At 44.4% G+C, this 25,100-nt stretch overlaps 1 protein-coding gene across 6 annotated transcripts in view; it reads right to left on the minus strand.

Annotated features, from left to right (window-relative positions):
• Window positions 1-25,100, minus strand: part of PTPRH (protein tyrosine phosphatase receptor type H) — a 687,535-nt gene that overhangs the window by 613,474 nt on the left and 48,961 nt on the right. The gene's annotated exons all lie outside the window — the stretch shown is intronic.

The following is a 25,100-nucleotide window of genomic DNA, read 5'->3' on the forward strand; positions in this document are numbered from 1 at the left end:
TTGAAATCCAATGCAACATCCAAATTCAGAATATGTAAACAAATGCAACACACATCCTGCCAAAATCCCCTTACTCGTACACAGTACCATAGTAAATGCTCCAAACTACCCAATTCATTCCCACAACACCAGCACTCGTCAGTGTCCACCATACCTTTCTTGAACAATCTTTCTGGGCTCCAAAACACTCTGTTGAGGATCTTTATTTGTCTCTAGCGTTCCTCCAAATTAATAGAACAAAGCTTAACATTAGCACACATTTCCAACCACATCTCAGGCGAAATCTCACATCCCAATCTCCTGCCCCAATCCGCTCTCAGTTCAGAATTCTCTTTATATGCAGACACAATTTGGTTGTATATCCTGCTACCAATTGAACCACGTCCTGGTTCCCTGTCCTTAAGAAAGAGATTTAGTATTGCCTCCCCCTGTTCTGCCACAACACTTATACATCTTTTCAATTTTCTGAAATCACCAACTGAGAAATGTTCAATGTTAAATTTTGCACATAAATCTCTTTCATCAATCCACTTACCATCCTTAATGAGATCACCAATCCAATATATACCACTTAGAAGCCACTCCAGCCAGAATAAAGTCTTACCGCCAACAGCAATGGCCGGGTTAAGCCAGATGGAAGCGTGTGTTGTTTTCAAAGCAATCGAGCCCAACAATTCATGTATATTGTTCCAGGTCTCTCTCAGAAAAACTGTCAAAGGCCTTTTCCTACACGGCCTCCGCAATAGCCCACCTATCTGGTGGTTCCTTCAAAAAGGGTACAATAAAATGACTACAAAAAGCCAAATGATAAGGCTTGAAATTCGGGACACCCAATCCCTCTTTTTCCGCAGGTAACTGAAGCTTCCATAACTTAAGTGGCGGCGGTTTAGCATCCCAAATAAAGGACTGTAGCAAACCATCAATTTTCTTCCAATAAAATTGACTAATCTTCACCTGAAGCATACCTAGAATGTAATTAACCTTTGGAGCTGCATTCATTTTTAGAGCGTTCACTTTGCCCTAGAGAAATAAGCAAAGTAAAGACCATCTTTGAATGTTCATTTTTAGATCTCTACACACCTCGTTCATATTCTCTCCTGCCATATCATCAACCATTGGTGTCAGTCAAACACCCAGATATTTCAACCTACTGTCACACCACGGAAACCCTGATCAGTCACCAAACGCTTATCACAGTATCCGGTTATTGGTAACACCTCAGATTTAGACAAATTAACCTGATATCCCGCTACACCATGAAACCTGTCTAATACACGTAACAAGGCAGGTAATGAAACCGCCAAATCCCGCAACAATAATAGAAAATCGTCCGCATAAAACCATATCTTTTGTTCAACTCCATGGAAGTTTAGACCTTGAACCCCCGCATCACACCTTAAGACGATCGCCAACGGCTCAATGGCCAGGACAAATTACAAAGGAGACAGTGGACACTCCTGCCTTGTACCCCTCTGTCACTCAAATGAATCAGACAGCTGGCCATTAGTTTTAACATTGGCCGTTGGATAAGCATATAATAGGGCAATCCAGGAAATAAAGTCCTCTCCCAAATTCATAGCACGTAAAACCAAAAAAAGATATTTCCAGTCAACCCGATCAAACACTTTTTCAGCATCCAGAGAGAACACAGCAATATCTTCTTCTAAGCTTTAGGCATGTGTCATCATCATCAACAAGTTCCTAACATTACTAGATGTTCTACAACCTTGAACAAAACCTGACTGGTCAGTGTGTAATAGCTTCATTAGCAAATGCTCCATATGTATGGCCAACAATTTCGCTAATATCTTGTTGTCCGTATTAATTAAGCTGATTGAACGATAGTTAGACGTTAAGTTGCTGTCTTTACCTTTCTTTAGAAAAACTGAAATATTGGCATGATTGGTAGAAGCTGGCAGAAGACCCATCTCCCTAGATTCTTTAAACATATCCCGCAATAGTGCTACCGCCGAATCTGGTAATCTGGAGTTTTGCCTGAATTAAGACTTCCAATTGCAAACTTAATCTCATCAATAGTCCCTTCTTTATTCAAAACTGATTTTTCCAAATCAGTAACCTTTGAAATCTCTAAACCATCTAAAAAAGTCTCACCAAGACCACTGAGATCCAATTCATTTTGATACAGCTTCACATAGTACTCCTTGAAAGATACATTAATCTCTTTAGGATCGAATGTGACCAGACCATTCTCCCCTCTGATAGAGGTTATTGCTCCTTCTGATTGTTGTTGTCGCAATCTATAAGCAAGCAAACGGTCGCATTTTTCCACATATTCAAAATATGACCATTTTAACCTGTATATGTTTTTTTCAGATCTCACCCTCAAAATGTCATTCAATTCTCGTTGTAACTTCCTAAGCGCTGTTCTCTTATCTGAATTAGTAGGGTCGCTTATCAAATCAATCAAAATCATTTTAATATGTTTGTCCATATCCAAACTTGTTCTTTGCAAGCTTTTCCTTTTGCTACTAGACAACCCAGTAAAAGGCCCCGCATTGTACATTTGAATGCCTCCCAGATCGTCCTAACACTGAGCCCATCAGTTCTATTTTCCGCCACAAAATGTTCTGCTTCAGATTTAATTTTATCGACAATTGTCTCATCCTGTAGAATAGAGGTGTTCATTTTCCAACAAAATGCCCTGGGAGTATCAAACTAGATTTACACTCAAAAACACTGGTGCATGGTCCATAACTGCAATACTACCAATCTCACAACCCGCTAGTTTCGCAGTCATTGAACCAGCTGTGAGGAGAATATCTATACGTGAATGCGTATCATGCGAGCCAGAATAAAAGGTGTATTCTCTCAAATCTGAGTTTCGTAGTCTCCAACAATATTTCAAATCAAACTCAGAGACAAGAGACCGAAAGGAACAAAAAGTGGGATCTCTTCTCTGATTCACACGAGGTCCGCTACGATCCAAGGATTGATCAATAGCTAGATTAAAATCTCCCCCTAGATCCTGCAACATCTGAGCCACTTTTCCAAAAAATTATCCATCATCTAACGAGGGAGCAAAGATATTACAAAGAATTGTCCTAACCTGTTTAAAATCTACCAAAAGTACAATGATCCTGCCCTCATCATCTGAGCATGATTGTAACACATTTATCGGGCCATTTATTCTCACCAAAACAGCTACCCCTCTGCTCTTAGAGGTAAAGCATGAGGCATAAAAGTCACCCACCCACCGTTTACGCAATTTATTTATCTCATATTTTAACAAATGTGTCTCTTGAAGGAAATAAATATCATTATGCATATCATTCAAGCAATTGAAAACAGTTTGTCGTTTAACCGGGTTGTTAATTCCATTCACGTTCCAAGAGGAGACAGAGAAAAGGTCCCCCTTTCCTGGAGGCATAGCAAAGTCTTGTAAAAGATAATAGAAAAGCACCAGTTCAACAATTCTGCATGTATTAGAATAAGAAACCCACCCACTCCCCCTGCAACAGAAGTACGAATCCAATGTCAACAAGAACTAAAAACCCCAAAAACCCCCGGCACCCCTCCCAATTACATATTAGAAATCATATAAATCGTTCCCAACCACTAAGACAAATATAACATCCAGACCCATGACAAACCCCAAAAACGCAATGAGGATATCCCATACATACAGTTAGTTCATGAACAGCACATTTCCGTCTGCCTTGCACAGGAGCAGAACCCTAATGCATAATGTACAGTAACACTGGATAAATAAGGTATCCATTTAAATAACAATTTAAAAAAAAGATTGTAACAGTATTCCCAACTCATGTTGCCTATTATCTTCTTCCTAGCAGTAAACAGCCTTTAACACGAGATATTAAATGAAATCCAAAACATTTTGAGCTACCTTGTGATCAATGGATACCATTGAGTCACACGGTAACCCAGAAAATACTGAACAGGCTGTGACTCACTCCATTCCTATTACCAGATTGCAGACCTATCATGGAAATCACAACAAGTCTCATGTGGTAGAATATAAGGATAATATAGCGTCATATCACAGTGACATGTGTCTCACCAATAGTAACCCATAAACTAATCTCTATATATATAAACCCTCCCGATGACAGATGTTGTCAAGGTAAGAGTTCTCTCTCCCGTTAAGAGACCCACATATACCATCACATGGTTAGCCAATAATTAACAATACGGGGGGGTCAAACACACAGTTGGAAAATTGTAGGTAGATAGGTGGCAGGGCTCCACGTATACCTCGCCATATAGAGATATAGAAAGCACACCCATATCCAGCCGTCACGGCCAGCTATGAGTTTTAATTAATACAAGTACCTTTGGAAACCACATTAATACAATAATGTTTAAAGCAAACGAATACCCCCAACCACAAAAAACAGTCCGCATAATAGAGAGTGCGGACGCCTGCACAAGCAAAGAGGCTGGAGGCATCATAATGTCGTACTTTGCCAAGAAAAGTATACCAAATTTCCAAAAATTCCATGGTCACTGAAATGACATCGCAATGCAACAGTCTGAGAAAAATGTAAATATTAAAAACCAAAAATATACGTTAAAAAAACCCTCAGAAGAAGTTAAAAGTGTTGAAGATTACACAAATATAGCTATATGAATATACTTAGATCCGCCTTGCATGTGAGCAAATGTCTCAAACATCAGAAATCAAAACCATTTTGAAAGTGTGGGGAATGTGTATTGATGCTGTTTGTTGCTGTTGAGCACTCCTTCAACACGACATTTCCAGTAATGCGTGTAGTCATCAGTTTTAAAGCATATTCAAACATCCTTCAACCAATAAGGTGATGGTAATCCTAATCCAAGCATGCTGGCTGGATATAAAGCATTGCGTATCCAACAGTTTCAATACCAGAGTCAAAAAGCACACGCAACGCGCATAGCCTCCCTCTCGCTGGCAGATGAAAAAGCAATGTACATCCACACGATTTGACCATGTATTATGATAATATGTATGTATGCCAGCAGACGCGGATAATGTGGCCGGGACCTGCAGGACCATCCACCACTACGGCGACTTTAAGGAAAGAAGAAGGTAGCAGGAAAGGAGAGAAGGCAAACGAGGCTACTCACATCATACGAGTCCGGGAATCAGCAAGCTTGAAAGGCTTCATCCGCAGCAAACACGATCCTCCGTCACAGAAACAGATCCAAATACACAAGCGACGACGCAGCGTAACGTTTGCTGTGAGAAGTGATCAGCTGACCAGATCGAGGCACAGGTGTCACGACTCGCTCCCTTCGCTCCCGTTCCCACCACTTGGGGGCATGATTTGGGGTTTATTCCCTACTGGACCTTTCCTTCGAACCTTATGCTACAGTGCTGTGATGAATTGGGAGCGCTAAATCCCTATTTTCCAAGCTACTTCCCTTCCGGATCCATTCCAGGTTTTTGGCAGCCAGCATGCTTCTTTAACCAAATGACTATGCTTCCCAGAATGCCTGGCCCACTGCTCCACCTCCACCCTTGCAGGACAAGGTTGGGTGGAGGATAGGTAACAGCTGTGGCTGCAGGTGCAGCAATCAGCACACCTGAGGCGTGTGCTCGTTAAGCAGCTTTAAAAGCCTCAGTCTTACTTCAGTCCAGCGCTGGTCATCGTTTGCAGTATTCCTGTTGTGACTAGTCCCTTGTTCCTTGTTCCTTGCCTTTTTACCTAGTTCCTAGTTCCTGTTTTCTTGTTCCTCCGCCCTGAATCTCGGATTCATGCGCTAATTGATTTCTGCTCCCTTGATTCCCTTTTTGTCTTCCTCTGTTTGCAGGCAGCATTTCTCAGTGCCTTCCCCTTTTAGATGCAGCCCAGTTTGTCTGTGTTCTATATTTCTTTGACTCTGTCCTTTGGTGCTGTAAACCCGTATGCCTTAGCCTTCCTCTTAGATTAGCTTCCTGTCTTTTCCTTGGAGGGGTAGGGAGAAGTTTGCATTTGTTATTTCGTTTTTCCCTGCTCCTGATCCTTATTTTCTATTGGGATCCATTCCATGTTTTCCATTGCACTTCTGCATTTATTTCCCATTTGATTATTAGGTGTGGTGTGCGGTTGTAGCTAGCTCCTGTGTGAATGCTTATGTTTTCCTCACTAATTTGTAATCACTATTCCAATTTAGGTATTTAGTTTTCCTCCCATTGCTGTTCTAGCCTTTCTGGGTCCCAGTTTCATCAACAGGATTCGTGGGCTAGCTGACATTCAAGAGGTTTATCTCGTCCTCGTGAGTACAGTTCTTTAGTTCCCTTATTTAATACCATCAAGAGTGTTAGTTCACAGATCCTGTCATTGCTTGCCCTCCACGTGGGTTTAGCGCTGTCAGTACCTGTAACAGCAATTGGGGGTAAGGCGCTTGCCGACTTTCCTCGCGGTCAGGTGCTTACCCCACATCCCTTTTCATATATTGGTTTTGTTGTCACACTCTATTTGCACTCCTGTGTTCTAGCATACATGAGTCGTTGTTCCTGTGTGCACGTAGTTTAATTCGAAGCTATTCACTGTGTGATTTAGTGCACATTTCCCTTGCCATATTCGCTGCCTTTGTACTCGCCTGACTAATCCTGACAACAGGTCCCTTACTCTTAGGATGCCTTCAAGTCTCCGTGCAGTCTCGAGCTCAAGCCGCGCGTTTTCAAAGGTAAACATCAGAATTAATAAGTGCAGGAGAACGAAAACAAAAACGTTTAACTGCAGCACGTTGCCAGCGCCATCTTGATGAAACAACCAATATTAAATATAAGATAATCCATAAAATAATAAAAATCAAACATATGTTTGAATCAATCTACAATGGTAGCACGTGTGTCATTGAGGGTCTCAAGCCACAAATACGCCTCCTTTCGGTCTGAGGTGGCTTTTTCCCCATCCAGCAACATCACAGTCAAGGAATTATATTTGTTCAATAAAGCCTTTACCTGCAGGGTTTTGGCAAGATCCTTCACACCTTTGAAGTTCCTCCTGGCTGCCATGAACTCTTTAGGATAGTCTGGGTAAACATACAATGATTTCCCCTTGTAGAAGACAGATCCTTTATTCCTTGCTGCGTGCAATAAGTACTCCTTCTTCCTTGCCAGGACAAAGGACACCAGGACATGTCTTGGCTTAGAGCCTGCCAGTTTGCCAATTCGGTAAACATGGTCAAAATCATCCTCTTTAAAGGAAGCTATACCATAGCAGTCTTCAAATACGCCTATTATCAATGAAACCAGATTTTCGGGATCAGGATTCTCTTCAATACCAATCAGTCTAACATTTCTCTCCCGCAGCTTCAGGTCCATCTCCATAAACAGGTCCTTCACACATTGGAGGTCCGTCTTCAAAATGTTGTAAGCCCTGCCATCTCTGAGCTCATAGTAATTGATTTCTTCTCCAATTCCTCCACTCTACCATCCAGATGGGAAACCTTTGAGTTCAGTTCAGCCAAGGTGGTTTTAACTTCAATCATGTCCAGTGCCACTTGTCTCAAAAGTTTATAAATGTCTTGACTGCTGGGTTTATCTTCGTCCATCTCAAATAGTTGTTTCTATTTTTTAGAGGTTGGATTTTCTGGCTCTTGAATCTTCTTTTTTGAATTCATAATCAGGGATAAAATAGCTTCAGGGAGGAGGCCCAGGAGCTGCAGGCTTAAGCCGCTGTCACCTTGGCCAACATTCCGGAATCCCTTCTGACTTTGCCGCTGAATCTTTACAGGTATTTTGGTAACCGCTTATGATGGTGAAGATGGAGTCAGAAGGAACAAGTGTTTCCATGGTTATGTTATCTTATGTTATGCTATTGGGGGTTTATACTGCACTCTGCTGCTATTTGCATGGTCTCCAGGTGCTCTGGCAGATCTGAAAGAGCAGTGTTGGGTAAAGTTAGTGTGGAGACAGGGGAAAATGCAAAATAGCTTAGCTTTTGTGTTGATGCGTGCATACCGGAGGTATACTGAAACCGCAACCCGGGTCAGTTTCTCAGTGTTTTCTGTCAAGAGTAAAGAGGCATTTGTTTCTAGAAGGGGGTCCTTGTTTGCCCGTGGTGATAGGATGCATTGGCCCAGGGAGTGGTATGTAAGTTGGCTGCAGAGATGTGCTCTGATGTTTCAATTCTGCTGAGAGGGGTGTTCGGCTGTCATGTGCGAGTGGTTTATCAGATAAGTGCATTGTGTGTTGGAGTGTACCATTTCAGCGTGTAAGTTCTGGGAGCAGTCAAAGATACCAATGAGCTGAAAAACCTGAAACCACATATAGCAGATCACAATAATTCATAGCGAGGTATGAAAAATGCATGCAAGCCATCACAAGGCAGTAGTAGCCAGAAGAGTCTAGTCGAGTGCCTGTTTTCAAAGGGTAGCAGGACGATTGTGGGGAACACTGAACACCAGCTCTGAGAGTGGGGTGCCTCTACCTTCTAAACAATTAGAAGGCACGCCACAAATCAGAGTAAGGCTCAGTGTATTGATTCTCGGGGTAGTGAAATCCACTTGGGGGTTTCAGAATGACCCAAAATATGCAACCTTGCACACCAGTCAAATCCAAAAAGGAAACTGGCCGGACGGGAGGCAGAGGGTGGTTGGCACGCACAGGAGGGAAATTGAAGACCACACCCCTAGGAGAGGGCCCTCGTGGCCATCCGTCCAGCCGGCTACGAGGGTGTTCAGGGGTTTCACGGCTTCTAGAGGCCGTCGTCCCACGGCCATTACACAGGCCCTCTGTTGCCCTGCTGCTGGCTGTGTTCACTGTGGCTGTCTGAACCTTTGTGTCTCTGGTATTGCAGCATGCTGCACTGTTTCAAACCTCAAAAGCAGCCCCAAGAAAAGCACATTAGCCCGAGACCAAAAAAAGCAGTTCATGTGCATTTGAGTGCATTAAGTGTACCTGTTTTTCGCTCGTATTAATTTCGGGTGTCCTGATTCCCTGGCAGGAGAGTAACCCTATTTTTATTGTATTCAATTGAAAATCAGTTTTGCGGGTACCCTGTTGAGTGATGACAGGGCCTGATTCAGAAAGCATTTGTAATATGTAAATCCCATTGAAAAACGCATTGTGAATCAGGCCCACAGTTACAGGATATCACTGATTGCTGAGTGCTGGCCTAAAACCCTAAAAGTTCCAGGATTCCCTGGTGTGGGTCCCGGGTGATATTGGTGGTTTCTGCAGGGCAGCGTGCCTGGGGAGCTTGGCTGATCTCCTTCTCCGCCACAGATACTACAGGAAAAGCTGGAGAGGTCTAAAGGGGAGGAAAGGGTGGAAAACTTGAAATCCAACACTGCAAAGTCTGAAACCAATGGCTCCCCAGAAATGTTGGACTACAACTCCCATCCGTTCCAGCCAGCAGATTCAATGGTGAGGGATCATGGGATTTCGCAGTCCAAAACATGTGGACAGGCAAAGGTTGCATGTCCCTACGAAAAGCAAAACCTTGAACTCTTGTATTCTTGTATTATTATGACGCTGAAACATGCTTGTATAGCTGTAGCCTGAAAATGATATTGTGCGTTCATCCAGGTGTGGATGTCTGATCCCTGTATTTACAACTGTCTCACTGAATGCTACTTAATGTCACCTGACTCAAAGCCCAAGCAGCACACCAAAAGAAAGAGACGTGCTCCTGTTGTGGAGGGACGTCAGAGTGTCTCTATCCCCGCTCGTGATCTGGGAGGCATTGCTACAGTAATATGTTAATGGAATATACAGTACTTGGGACACTGTTTGCCATTATCATCCACCATGATTAATTATTTATATATTGATTCCTAGTATTCGGATTCCACTCAAAAGTAGATGTAAAACAATGTATTGGCCGAAACTATGGAACAATGTTTACTCTCATTCCCATTCTAAAGTCTTTTTTCCACCTCTATGTCCAAATCGGCGTTTCCTGGCATTCCAAGGCCATCCATTATTTGCAAACAGCATGCACGTGGAAATACTCGGAAATCTGACATTTCCCTTGCTCTGATTGGACCAGGTGCAATGCAATGCGCAAAGCATGGGCTATTAGTGACCCGTGTGGGCAATTCGTTTCCAAGAGGCAGCAGGACTGGGAAACGCTGCTACCCCTTTTCTATTTCCATTCCTTCAAAAGACCTGAAGGTGTGCAATAATCTACACGTGAAGTAGAAATTCACTGCTCTGGCTAATAGTTCTAGCGCATGCGCCAATTCAATTTTACTACATATTAGGTTTAGCTTTCTGGCGCTGATGCACTTATGAACTAATGTTGGTATTAAATGATTTACTAATTAAACTTATGTACTAGTGTTTATGACTACCGCATTCCTCTAAACCAGTCCACACAGGTTTTATGGTATAGCTTTCTGGTGCAGTTGTAACTGTTAATGGATCCTGGAAATACCCCATGCAGTAACTATTTTACCAAATGTGGGATAACTCAATAAAATACCCCCCCCCCCAACTCATATTGGGACCGTATGCGTTTCTTGGCACTTCCCTGCCGTGCCACTCGGGGTAACCTAATTGTTAGCTTTTACACTGGGTGCCAGTAAAACTATGGGCTCCCACAACCAAGTAATCATAACCAAGCTAAACAAGACCCTTTACACTGGTCCTTTGTGGTTTCACTGAAGTCAATTACCTCATGGTAATTTGCCTTGCTGAAATTACCGCATGACTTTTTCGTTAATCCCCATACCCTTCCACCCCGTACTTTTCCCCCTGAGATCACCCCGACCCCTTACAAACTGCAGCCCTCAACATTTTACCTCCATGAGGTAATTTCCGCAAAGTAAATTAGCACAGTATAATTAAATTTGGTGAAACAACAGTGTGCATACACTGCAGTCTAAGAAGTGCAACACCCACACTTGTGTCCATGCCTGACATTTGAAACCTGTGATGTTGCAACACACAGAGGCACAAGTTCTTTCAGGTGTTATATGGACTATGCAGGGGTCTGCAACCATTGGGTCTCGCGAGATTATGGAGTACACCTGCGATCAACCCAAGCCAGCAAATTCAATGTTGGGCAATCATGGAAGTCATTGCCCAAAACATCTGGAATTACAAAGTTTGCAGACCCATAAAGTACACTGTGCGGACAAGATGAGGTCTGGCAGCAGGAGGCAGAACATGAGGTGAGCAAGAGATCCAGCTTGGCTAATTTACGCACTGATTTTTAGTGAATCGCCCTCGCCCTCCTTCGTTGGTTTTCTGCAGCACAATAGACGTTATCCTGAAATATAAAGCTTCCTTGTAGAGTCCCCTGGGGGCACTGCTCTCGCTCTCATTCCACCTTTAATATGTGCATGCTCCAGCAAAACAGGTCACCCAACACAGTGACCTGAAACGTCAAATGTACACTCAGAACACTGATAAGATGGATGCTGCCTTGAAAGGTGACATACACCTGGGAATAGAAATGTAATTACCTTTGCAACTGTTTGCGTGACCCACAGCAGTAAATGTAGAATACAATGGCTGGCTTTGTGGTTAAAACCTGAACTAATAGCTGCGAGGTTCCCACTCTCAGCTACACTACACTACCCTTCCATTGGCATGAGCAACTGTGTACTCTTGCAATCTCTCCACTGACTTGTCAAGGACATACAGAGTGATTCTGGAAGAAGCAACCATACCCATGCCCAGCCTTCAGTTTGGGAATAAGTGTCAGAATGAACTTCCAACCCCGACATCTATTCAAAGCAGGTCTCAAGTTAAGGGTACACGCGGGGGACGGAGTCCACCCACCTTTTTCAGAGGGTGGATCTAGTCACCCCCCAGCGAAAATGAGAAACATTGAATGTCATCTTGGAATTTATGAAATAAAGCCAGCCTCAGGGATCGAACCTACAGTCGTCAGGTTTGCAGGCTGGACACTTCACTGCTGCACTACATATCCTAATGGAAAATAACAAACAACTAAGGTGAAATGTCCAATTTCGGTACTGCAAGTTCGAAGGAAAAAAATTGTATTGGTTCTTGGGTTTTAAAACATGCACACCTTTTAACGTTTTCAAAAACCCTATTAGAAGAAAATATCCTCTCTTGGTTTTGTGTGTGTGTGTTGATTTTATGAAAATCAAATGCCATTCGTCCTGTGCAATTTGGATGGTTATGCAAAGCCAATTTATTTAAATGTGCATATTTCACCTTGATATGCTCATTTCTGGCTACGTCACATCCCATTGCGTACGGTGTCTAAGACAAGTCTAAAATCCCTGGTGAAGGGGTGTCCCAGGAAAACTGCAGCCAGGCCTAATGTTGCGTGATGATGCAAAGGTTTTGACTTCAATGCTTCAGGGGAGGCACACTCCCGACTGGAGCACCTCCACCATGGAACCCATGGCGTGGCGACCCGCATCGGACTGGACAGAGAACCATCTCACCATCCGCAAACAACTGAATGGTTTGCTCTTCAGGGAGAAGAAATTTCCCCAGCCGCGAAGAAGGAGCAGCTATCGAGTTGGCTATTGCGTACCATCCCGCTTGGCCAATATTATCCTTCTTTTCTGTTGTTATCTTTGCTCACGAAGACTCAGGAGTTCATTCTTCAATCCAGCTACATTGGTGCTACACGCAGGCGCCAAATGGAACTAGTGCATTCTCTCCCTCCCAGCCCCCCATTGCAACAGAAATCTGTCAATGGCAGAGCTTAACTTAAGCCCTTTTTGAACGAGTTGAATTCCAGGAAAAGCCAAGTAACTTCCAAAATTAAGAGCTAGTCAGTGAAACACGTGCAGGGGCTGCACTGTGTTCAAAACATGACTTTCACTTGTGACAAAAGTAATGTTAAACACGCCAGTGGGATTTTTGTTTTCCATGGGAGCATCCACATTGGGTCTTGTATTTGTATTTTGTTTCTCTTCTATAGCGCTTTACGCCAAAGTGCTTTACAAAACGTTATGAGATGGTACAGTCAATAATATGATGACAAAAGTTTGCAAGGACAAAGAAAAAGCAGAATAAAGAACAAATAACACGCTACAGAAAGAAAATCAGACGATGAACCAAACGAAAGTTGAGGATGAAAGTCCAGCAATGAAGTGAGCATGCAGGACAATATTAGGCCACCCCACCAACAGACTTACATGAGATCTTGAGGGAGAGACAGGGCTTAAAAATGTACACATTTAAAGGCAAAGGAAAAACAAAAAACGAGTTGGAAAAACTGGAGTATCAAGATGAAGCATAAATAATGCAGGCAAGGGCAGGCAACGCTACTTAGGCCCTTATTTTATTTATTTATTTATTGTGCATTTGTAAGGCGCTTATACATCAAGTCAATTGTGTTTCAATGGCCCATAGGGCAACAGGGAGGGATCATGGCAATGAAAGCAAATACAACAATGAAAGGTAGAGGCAGATCTAATAGGACTGGTGAGCATTCAGAATGTGCAAGTGCAGAGAGAGAGAAGCAGTGAGGGAGTGGGGGGCCAAGTGCTAAGTGTAGCAAGAGGGAAGTGCTAGGAAGTAGGCAGGTGATTAAGTGACTTGGTGAGAGTGGTCAGCTGCCAAAAAAGTAAGCGCAGGCCTGTGGTGGCATAGGCCAGTGGGTGCCGAGGCAAATGCTTGGAGAGAGTGAAGGCTGAGGCGATTGGGTGTGTGAGGCCAGGACCCAGGAGGGAGCATAAGGGCCCTGCTCACAATCACAGCAACTGTGGGGGTTTAGCACTGGAGGGGGGAAGGGAAGGAAGAGGTGAAGAGGAAGGTCTTGAGGAACTTCCGAAATTTGACGTGATCCGGCTCAAGAGGAAGGGGGGGATTGTTCCAAAGGAGGGAGCATACAGAGGAAAGAGATCGGCCACCAGCTGGCTGTTTAGCGAAATGCTTGACACCCAGAGAGTTGGTGCCAGAGGAGCGTAAAGATCTGGAGGGAGAGTATTTAGTGAAAGCCAGTTGTAGATAGTGTGGTTCCCAGGCCCGAGACAGCCTTATGGATGATGCAGAGGGATTTGAATTTGATCCTTGCAGCAACCGGGAGCAAGTGGAGAGATTCTAGGGCTGGAGAGATACAGTCCCTGGGTTTGAGGCCAAAGATAAGTCTCACAGCCCTATTCTGGATTAGCTGGAGTGGTCGCAAGGAAGAAAAGGGTCGATTAAGGAAGGGGCTATTGCAATAGTCTAGCCTAGAGAGAACCAAAACTCTAGAGACATTGAGCTTCTGGGGGAAAGTGAGGAAAGGAAGAATTCCTTTGAGGAGGTGGAGTTGAAAGTGGGCCTTCTTGGCAAGGTCCTGAATATGAGGGAGGAAGGAAAGAGAGGTTTAGAAGATGACTCCCAGGTTTATGGCTTCAGATGAAGGAGAAGGGGGAAAGCCCATAGAAGATGGCCAGAGTGAGAGGAAGAAAGAGGGAGCAGGAGTCCCAATAGGAAGGCTCTCAGTCTTACTGGCATTGAGGCAGAGATCATTGGAAGTACACCAGGACTGGATGGCAGATGAGCAGTCAGGAATGATAGAGGAGGTGAGGACAGGATCAGTGGGAAGTTTGAAGAAGAGTTGTGTGTCATCTGCATAACACTGGAAGTTGGGGGAGAAGGTGGCAATGAGGCATGCAAGCGGAGCAAGATAGGTGCTACAGAGCCAGGGAGAAAGGTTGGAGTCCTGGGGGACGCCACAGGTGGAGATAGAGGTGGGAGAGGAGAATGAGGCTGGGATGGATGGTCAAAGAAGAAGGAGGTCAGCCAGTCCAGTGCCCGTTCCGATATACCTAGGGTATTCACAGAGCGTTTTCCTATACGATTGCACCATTATAAAACACATCTGTGAATTAGGACTTTAGTGTTTCATGTTTTTCCCAGATTTGAAAATCATAATGTGGGAGAACTGTACCTTTCTTCTTACCTAACTATACACATGCATTTCCTACAATGACTTACCAGTTCTTAGGCTTTCAATGTTATGACCCCCCCCCCGCAAAGTTAACTTATGCACAAAATTGAAAAGAAAAAACTTAGAATCGCCTCTGGACTAGTCCTACACAAATCCCAGCCCACAATTGTCAAACCACGCAGCCTATTTAAATTCACTCCTCTTTCCATTTTGTAAGTGAACAACAGAATATCTAGCCTAAAACCATCAAGATGTCAGGGTGACATATGGCTGGCAAACATCATCAAAGAGGCAGCAAGACAACTCACACCCTCCATCCCCACATTTATAAATACCTCATTTGAAACTAGCACGGTCCCTAGTAATCTGAAGGATGCTTGGGTCTTTCCACTGTTAAAAAAAACCAACCTTGACCCAGACATTCCAAACGAATTACAGACCCATCACCACAGTGCCATTTCTGCTGAAAATTCTTGACAGGGCTGCCATCTCCAAATACAAGCACACCTAGAAATGAATAATCTCCGGTGCCCATGACAATCTGGGTTCAGACACAGACACGGCACAGAAACTGCCCTAATAGACCTGAAAACTCAAATAGATTACCAAAAAGACAAAGGCACGGGGGTAGCGGAAGTGACATCACACAACCCTTGACTGCTGATGACATCACAGGAAGTGATGTCATGTGACCCCACCCCGAAGCAATATAAGCCATGGAATGTGACCTTTCAACCCTTGACAAAACAGGAAGGGGCATCACATAGCATTGTTCCTAAATACACTACGAAAAATATGGTTACGATATCACTATAATGTGATATACATTTCATACAAGAATGGATCGCTATATGTATCGTTAAGATCAGTGTATATAGGCCATATTACCAAATGACTGTGAATGCAAGCAGACGTCCATGGCCAAATGATAATGATGTGTTATTACATAGCACTTACGCTTAAGCGATTTATATAGAATACAATATACATATAATATCACCCACTCTGTGTTGCTACTCATTTATCGAGCTCAGAAGGATGAAAGGCTGAGTTGAGGTGTTTAAGAACAGACTAATTCAGTGACTCACCCCCTGATGTGTGCCTGAAATAAACCTTTAATGAGTCTAGAAATGATTGTATACAATTCCAGGAAGTCCTATTATTTGGTATTCCTATTCTTTCTTATTTAGGGTCACAGCTGAAAGTGTTAGACTTGTGGAACCCCTATTCATTTTATTTTAATAGGTCTGAACAAGAAAGCCAGCCACTCCAGAAGCAAAGAGCCACATGGTGCTGGCCACAGCCCAGGATCTTGCAAAAAAAAGAAATAAAAATAAATACTTTTTTAAATACTTTTAGGGGTAGCAAGGAGGTCACAGGGGTAGCAAGGGAGACCACAGGGGTCGCAGTTGCGACCCCTGATGATCCCTAAATGACGTCCATGTAAAGGTAACATAACCCTCCTCCTGCTGCCATATCTATCTGCCTGCCGCCTTCGACTTTGTCAGTCACGACGTCCTTTGCAATCACCTTACTTCCACAGCTTATTTCTCTAATAAAGCGACGCCCTGGATACAATCATTCCTCGACAATAGAACGATGAGAGTATTCTCATCTACTTCATCGACTGACCCATCACCGGTGTCGTGCAGAGTGCCACAAGGGCCCTGCGTTTCACCGACGCTGTACAATATTTTTACCAAGCCTCTGTTCGATGACCTTGACCTCTTGGGCGTCACCTACAATAACTATGCAGATGACACCCAAGTCCTCATCCCTATCTTGGGGAACTATGACCTGGATACAAAACTATTGAACAAAATCTACCCCATCATTCAGGCATGGATAGCCACACACGGCGTCTGCCTCAATGATGAGAAGACTGAATAACTTCTCACTGGCTCCCAAGTCAAACTAAATAAACTTGACATCAGATATATAAGTCTTTCAAAATAGACAGCATCAACATGCTGGTCTCCAAGGAAGTCAAGACACTTGGATTCTATCTTGACTCATCCTTAACCTTGACGAAACAACTGAATGCCACAGACTCTGCCACAGCCAATATGTGCAAACTAATAAACGCCTGCAGACCTTTCCTTTAAAAATAAAAGCTGCTCCACCCATCGCTAGATCGCTCATTTTATCCAAACTGGATTACTGCAACATGCTTTACTTAGGAAACAACAAGCGAAACTTGAATAAATGACAAGTTCTGCAAAATAATGCGCTCAGATCCGCCTTCATCATCCCAAGGTCCCACCACATATCTGAAACTTGACGCAATGCATGGTGGCTAGCAGTCAAGAATAGAATCTCGCTCAAAACTCTGGCCCTCACCCACAAGTGCCTGTCCAAATTAGCACCTAAATACCTGACTTGTAAATTCTCCAAATGCCAATCAGACCGACCGACCAGATCCACACAACTACATTGTCTCAGAGTCCCCAGATTTAATCTACAGAAATCGGGAGGCAGCAGCTTCCCTGTCCTAGCAGCAAAACTGTGGAACTCCCTTCCTATTGCTCAAAGAGCAGAACCGTCATTATCCCGATTAGGACAAATGTAAGAAATTGGCTATCCACACAGGAGACTCGATAAATGCCTGTTACCTCATGCTTTACTCATTTATCTGCTAATCTCCTACCCATTGGTATGTACCTAAAATGTATATATGTATCTACTCCTAGAATCTCTATGCCTGTAAATAACACCTTGTCATTATCTCTGTGTTTTGATGTAACTTGCTACTGTAACCTTGTACAAATGTAACCTACTTAATGCGCCCAGATACCCAAGGGTTAGGTGAGCTATATAAATAAACAATACAATACAATACTCGTTCCTGTAAAACAAAAGCTTGTGCTAAAGGAGGTGGGGAGGGACACGACACAGGTTTCTTGCACACTATCCTCAAAAAGACTGAGGTGTTACGCAGGCTCCACGAAATAAACACTGATACTGTACATGAGATGGTGGCGTTATTGCGCCTACGCGTGCCCACATTGCGGGAGAGAAAGCCCCCAGTCTACCTCTCCCACAAAGCTACCCTGGACTAGATGCCCTCTGTGTATTCATTTAATACGTGTGTTTTTTTAATATTACAAATCAGTGATTTCCGCACATGCTAAAGCGTGAAAGGGCAGCTCACACTATGCTCTGAATGCATGGAACTTTTAGCGTGGTGCAAACTGACTTTGCACTGCCAACAAACACCCTGATTCGCAGAGCAGTGAAGTCACGTTCGCAGTGCAAAGTGACTTTGCGATGCGCTAACAATTCCATGAATCAGGCCCTATGAGGTGAATCATTCTTGGCTCTTGGGCTTTTGCTCTCCTGTTAATTGGCGGATTGAGGATATAGTTTTCCATGAACATTCCCTGTGAAAATATAAGGCCCTCTATCAGGAATATAAAATGAGGTCTTAACAACAAAATTCTGTCTCTTTTAGAAACCGCGATATCATTAATAAGAAAGCACACAGGCACACAGGCGCGGTGCCCATTTTCTCTAGAGCGAAGCTAGGGCCAGCGCAGCCCTTTCTATCGCAGGCAGTGCCGGAGTGGAGATGGCTTGTGGTTTGCGCGCCACGAGTTCCATGTGTTCTCATTTTTGGCCTAAGGCTTATCTGGACCCTGCGGCAGTTAGGGCAGGATGCGGATGTGGTCATGCAGTTCCAATATAGATGCCTTTGTGCGCCTTGTATTGGCGGTTTTGGTACCTGCCAAATGCTGGGCTGGGCTAGATCTGGGACATGCATCAACTGGCAAGGTCAAAATAATGCCTGGAAGTGCAGGGCATGGAATGCAAAACATGTCCGCCCCACGCACGTTTTGTCATTTGCCTGTAGGCCTGACTTGTGCACTTTCCCGTTCGAATTGAGTGAAAGCCACATGCCGTTTACATGGCAGGTGGGATTTACAAAGCATTCCCATGGAATCCATGTGCTTTTTTGCTAGTATAAATCCACAGCATTTACGCCAGCAAGAAAAAGGCATGCTAGTGTGAATGCTGTGTCGCATTTCTATGGCAAAGAGTATAGAGGAGGAGGCAAAGGATATTTGGTCCTGTGACCCCCTCTCCACCATACGAATGTGTCAAAATGAGGAGCAACCTAAAATCCAAGCGTAAACATTAAGGGCCCGATTCATGGAATTATTTGCACAGTATGGGGAATTTGTGCGCCAAACTCTGTGTGAAATCCCGTTTGTCGATTCATGGAATCGACTGCGCTACACTTTTCCGTACTTTGCGGAGACTTCGCGCAGGCTCGGCATGTCTCTGCGAGCGGCCCAGTGCCTTGCACGAAACACCACCCAGAGCGTGGGAGTGTCTTGCGCAGAGGGCTAGGAAGGGGGCAGAACGCATCAAATGAGGAAGAACAAGGGAAAATGTGGGCGTTACAAGGGATGGCCCGCAGGAAGTCCATTGCGCGCCCACTATTGTTCTGAACGATACGTATTTATGGATCAGACCGTGTAACCTCTTGGCGGGGAAATGGCTACGCAAAGCCCTCATTCGATCCGCCACCCGAAGGCAGGCATACAGACCCTTGCGCATGGGTATCACAACGCAGAGGTAAGATTGGTTGTCGGATTTAGGGGTGCGTGTATGCAGCCAGAGTTCCAAATTAATTCATGGGTGCGCGTACACCATGTAGTGTGGTGCAGGAACGGTTTACAGGGGTTTGTATGCACATTTTCAGAGTTTTACCCGAGTTTGGATAAATCGTACGCACGTTGTCGGGGTGCCACTAACAGTTACGGGGGACCCCGTGCAGTATCCCCGAGATGCAGGCCTGCCTGAGGGGGACCCAACACACTATTTTAAGGGAGCATTTATCCGCGCCCGGGGCATGCAAAGGAAGCTGGACTGTTTTTGCTTTGTGTGGGGGCGTGTCGGGGCATTCTGGCCACATCTTGCGTATACAGTTACTTCGCGCAAACAATTCCATGAACACGTGGTGCGCACAGGAAAACCTCTGCTCGCAGGCTCACGCAGAGTTGTTCCCGCTGTACATGCTTTGCGGGATCTATGCGCACTTTTCCATGAATCGGATCCTAAGTATACGCTGCTCCTCAATGAAAATGAGCTCCTGTTTATTTTGCCTGATTGCTTGGTTTAAAGTGTGTGGCTGTTTTCTATTAAGTACTATAATGAATGGTATCACGTGTAATGGTGGGAACATTATTGTTGCTCTCTGTATTGGGGCATTTATTTCTGGCTCTTGAAAAACTACAGCCAAAACCTTCAAGCAATATTTGTTTTCCATTCTCTTGTAGAATTGATCTCAGAATGACCATTTGTCAGAGGTCATCAGCTTGCCGACTCTTACATTAAATTATTTCCATTCTGGTACTTGTAGTCCTGTGTTTATAATGGAGAAAGCAAAACCCAGCACCGGGTAGACTAGTAGGGGCCGGCCTCTGCCCCTCCGCTACCTGCCTTTCAGAGGCAAGGACCTATCAGTGAAATCCAATCTTTCCACAACAAAGACCTCAATGACATCAGAAAGCAGAGGCGCAGAGGCCGGCCCATGCTGGACATGCACCAGACGCAAACGGTTTTTCAAAAGGAACCGCTTCCTGAAAGATCTCTCAATTTCCCAGAATGCTAACTGCCTTTTGAATCCTAATGCATTTCACTGTATCATTTGGGCACTTAACACTCAATAGTCTTTACAATTTAGCAACACCTTAATCATTATGTATTGCGGCCTAATTACTCCCAGTGCCAGGAAAACCACGCGGCCAACCCTGGCATGCTGTTCAACAGTATCTCACAAATTGTCCATCACGTTACCATAGGAATCAATTTCTGAAGTTCAGACTGAACGTTCTGAACACCAGAGAAACATTATGGCGACGTCGATCTAAAAGTATCACTTCAGACAAATGCAGGTTTTGTAATACAGGAGTCGAGCCATTAAAACACCTCATAACTGCTTGTACTCAGCTTAACACTCCTCGAGAGTTACATCTTCGCACTTTTAAACCCATACTTTATGATGCGGATGAATGGTGGGAAATCGTTTCGGCTGGGAGAAACACTATGCTTACATGTAGCATAATTAATTTCCTCGACGCGATATTGGGCACACAATACATTTAAAGCAGTAAATCAAGATCCTTTTACGCTTGAAAAAAAATAAACTTGCAGGAACTTCAACGACAAGCAGTAGAGAGTGGAGTATCAACATTTGACTTTGACTGGAGCATAAAAGTTAACTCTTGAGATACTGTAATGTAACAAAAGTTTGATAAATGTATTGAACTGTAGTTTTACAATAACAAAAAAATGCGATTCAACGAATTGGACATAACCAAAGGTTATCAGTGGTGTGTATGTGTGTATCTGCGCTCTGACACGCTCGGGTCTGCTGCGAATTATAAATAATAAAACAAACAAACAAACATGAGGAAGCCCAGGACGAAAATATGGTGTGCTTGTCCTGGTGACATGATACTGAGTCATCTGGTTGCTTCAGTACATGGTTACTCATTATGTGGCCCTCTGGATGTCTTGCACTTCAACTCCCATGATCCTTCACTATTCACTATGCTGGCTAGGTATAATGGCACTCTACGGAACATATGGGAAAAGGTGTGTGAATCTTGCCTCCTCCGTGACCATGGTGTCGGGATGCCCTTTGGTGACTGAGTGTTGATTGTTAAATGGGGATTGTGGGTTTGGGACAGAGCGGGCTGTGTTGATACGTGTTGGTTCTAAGGTGTAGGTGTCAAGCCCACTGGAGCAGAACAGCACAGCAGCAAGCTGCTTCCCCTTTCCACTCCTCCCCTCCCCACAGCTGCTATCAGCTGCAAACGTCATTACATTGAAAGGAACATTCAACCTGGTGCAAAAAAGAGGAAGGAATCCATGATTAACGCCCTGGGAAATTCCTGGCTGGGTAGTCACTTAACCCGGCAGAATGAAGTGGAGTGCAACCTTGTGCTTTTATACAGCGACATCTGAATCTTTCCAGTAAAATGATAATCATTTTATTGACCTCGAAGCATGAAAACTATGACGTCCTGACAGAATTCAAACTTTGACCTGCTGGTCGTATGCACACTTTTGCATTAGGTGTACTAAGAAGCTGAGCTGTTTGCCCTGCCAGGCTCCTAGCTTCCACCCTGTCGAAGGCCAATGAGAGAGGGGCCGCTGAAACATGGAGCAGTTGATGCTTCACTTTGGAACGCACAATCCCCTTTTTTGTGTCGATGTGAGTTACATCTCGTTAAAGGTGTTCACAAGAAATAGATTGCCACTGTTTCCATTCTGTGTGCGCAGCAGTTTAGACTACTTGCTTTTTGTCTAGTCTGCTGTGTTTCTTTATTCTTATCATTTGTGCTCTTTTAGGTCCCCAGGCCTTTTCTGTTCTAAATATGTTATACATAAATTATATGTACATTACTAGCTTTTCGACACATAATTCAATTATATTTTTCTGTACACCATTTTAAAGATTATTCCCTATGATTGATTGAGTTTTTTCAATGTCTTATATAAAAAGCTCATTGGGAACTACTCAATAAGTATGGGCCAAAGAGCACAATGCCACTATTGGACGTAAAATGCCTCTGTTCCCGAAGCCCGATTGTCCAATATCACACGGTTTACCATCACTATAACACCAGTGAATGCGAATACGCTTGCTTACTACATTGTTTTTATGTCACACTACACTGTGCATTGTCACGGTCTCCATGGGTCTCCGTCCCAGCAAAACTGCAAACATCTGTGCAACATGCCAGATGCCTGCCAGGCCCCTAATTTCATCTGATATCGGCCGCAGGAGTAACAGCTCCAATCTCTCCCTTTTCTCCAGTTATGTGATTAGCCCTTAAGCACCAGCACAGAAATTCATTTACTGTTTCTTCAGTAGTTTGCGGGGCCCCCATGCGGGGCCAGCCGGTCTGCCAACCTCCTGCTTTCTTTATCCTCAGAGTCCCCATGCAATGGTATAAACCTGCAAGTGTGTAACTGGACACTATCAATGTAAATAAACCTGTATGTTTATATGTGTATACAAAACCCTTGCAATTCAGCGGATGCGGGAATTGAGGACCATGTAGATGTCCCTCATGATGCCGACCTTCTCCTCCAGGACACAGAACTTCCCAGTTTGGATACTCATATAGAACATCACAGCTGTTGCATTCATCAGTAGACAGGGTGGCATGAGGTCCATCCAACTGGCAGAGACAGAATCCGCTCTTGAAACTCGGGCAGAACAGAATCCTCTCTAAATACAAGAATCCCACATCGACAACAGACTCGCAGACACTCTCGGCAGAGTGTTGCCCTCTCGCAGGAACTCACCGTCTTCCATGCTGCTTTCCAGAATGTTACAGATCAGTTGAGCGGGATATCCATGGATTTTGATGTCCGTGAGCAATGCCAAACTTCCTCACTTCTGCTTGAGATTTCCAGAGGAGGGAGCTTAGGGGGTCCATGCTTTTTTCCCCTTCAATGGTCAAAAGACTTACTTTATGTCTTTCTCTCCATTTCTCTGCTTTCGAGGGTCCTTAGATCGACCAGGGACAGCAACTCCATGGTCATTCTAATTGCACCTTAATTGCCCAGGAGATCTTGGTTCCCCCAGGTCTCCAGCTGTCCCCTTCTCACCCTCTTTATCACCTCAGAGCCATCGCTCTGATTTCCCCAGACTCCTGGATCTCGATCAACAAAGCAACTAGGAGGGCCCGGCTATTGAGAAACCAACAGGGCCTCTCAGGAACTCTCTCTTTACCTGACCAGAGCTCTAGGTGCCCCTCCGCCTTAACTGCTTCAGTGTAACAGTGGAGATCATGCATGGCATTGTGCGGATGCAGTGACCTCCGTCCCCTCTGTTGTAGATCCCCACTATTACCCAGTTCCTGGAAGAAGGTTGTGGCATGGGTCTAACACACTCATCTCTTTTTGCTCAATGGGCACTCATTTGAGTGTTCCGGGGTCCATGGGCTCCTCTATCTCCAAAGGATTACATCATCACCAGGCTCCATAAGAGCTTCTACATCTCCCAAGGGTAAAAAAAACAGACTCCCCATTGGGACATGCTTCGACTTCTTTAGGCACTACAGTGCCTCACTATGAGCCTCTAGCATCTAGAGCACTCAGGTACCTAACCCGAAACAAAGGCCTATTTGGTAGCGTTTACCTTGGCCAGGCAAATTGGCAAGCAGTGTGTCTTGCTTTGCATCGCCCCCTCCCCACCTGGTTATCACTCCTGAGGCAGCCATTCTTCATTGGGATTCGGTCTTTAACACAAAGGTGGTGTCCACATTTCATACTTCCCAGGACGTTGTCTTCCCATCCCTCCCAGTAGATCTCCCTCAAGGAAAGGGTCAGCTGTTGGCCACCTTGGACATACACTTGTTTCCTTTGCCCTATCTTGACAGTAATGCCCATTTAGGGCCTCCAAAAGACGGTTCATTACGTTTGGCAGGGCTAAAAAGGCTCACATGACTTCCTCAATTTCCATCAGTTGCTGGCTGAAAGATACCATTTCCTTGGCATGCTCTCTGGGTGGATAGAAGTGAGGTAAGCATTCCTCAAGGACACGTGCACAGCACCGATACGAGCACCAATACCACCGTCACTGTCCGAGACGTGGGGACTGAGGGTTTCCATATGCTGTGCTCTGCTCTTCCATGGGTTCTGTCTACTGTCACAGCAGTATCGGGTGTGTCCTCTTTTATGTTTCCGAGGGAGCCATCTTGCTCGTGTTTGGCACACATCACGTGTCAGAACTTGGACAAGGAAGAGAGGATGTCATTCTCAGATTACTCGCTGATAATCTTCATTACACCTAGCCACTCTCTTCCTCCTCACAGTACTGATCTCCACCTCTCCCTCTCTTGGGTGATCGCCCCGATCCTGTGGGTAAATACAGGAGGATCATGGGCAAGCACTCCCTCTTTACACCCCCAAAGTGTAAAGGCATAGGGGAGGGAGGGTTATTTTGGAGGGGAACATTCTTAGAAAAATATGTCAGGACTGTGACGAGGAATAGAATGACTGGGTGTAATGAAGATTGCCATTAAGTAATCCAAGCATATCCTATGGGTGCGGGGTGGGAGGGTGGATAGAAAAATTAAGCAACAGGCAGGATGCACTGACAGAGCTGCACCCCTCCTGTCTACCATGATGCAGGTAAGAAACTTTGAAGAGTCTAAGAAAGGTGTGCCTGTCTGACTAGGCATCAGGAAACGTGCACAATAACAGTTCCAAGGGGTGAACTTCATAACTCCAACTAAAAACCATCTGTAAGGAGCAGATGACCTGCACTCCTTCGGGAGCACCTGGAGGTCTTAATGCTGTTGTAGTCCAAGC

Source organism: Ambystoma mexicanum, chromosome 1q (genome assembly GCF_040938575.1).
Source record: "Ambystoma mexicanum isolate Mex_15411 chromosome 1q, UKY_AmexF1_1, whole genome shotgun sequence".
NCBI classification, from domain to species: Eukaryota; Metazoa; Chordata; class Amphibia; order Caudata; family Ambystomatidae; genus Ambystoma; species Ambystoma mexicanum.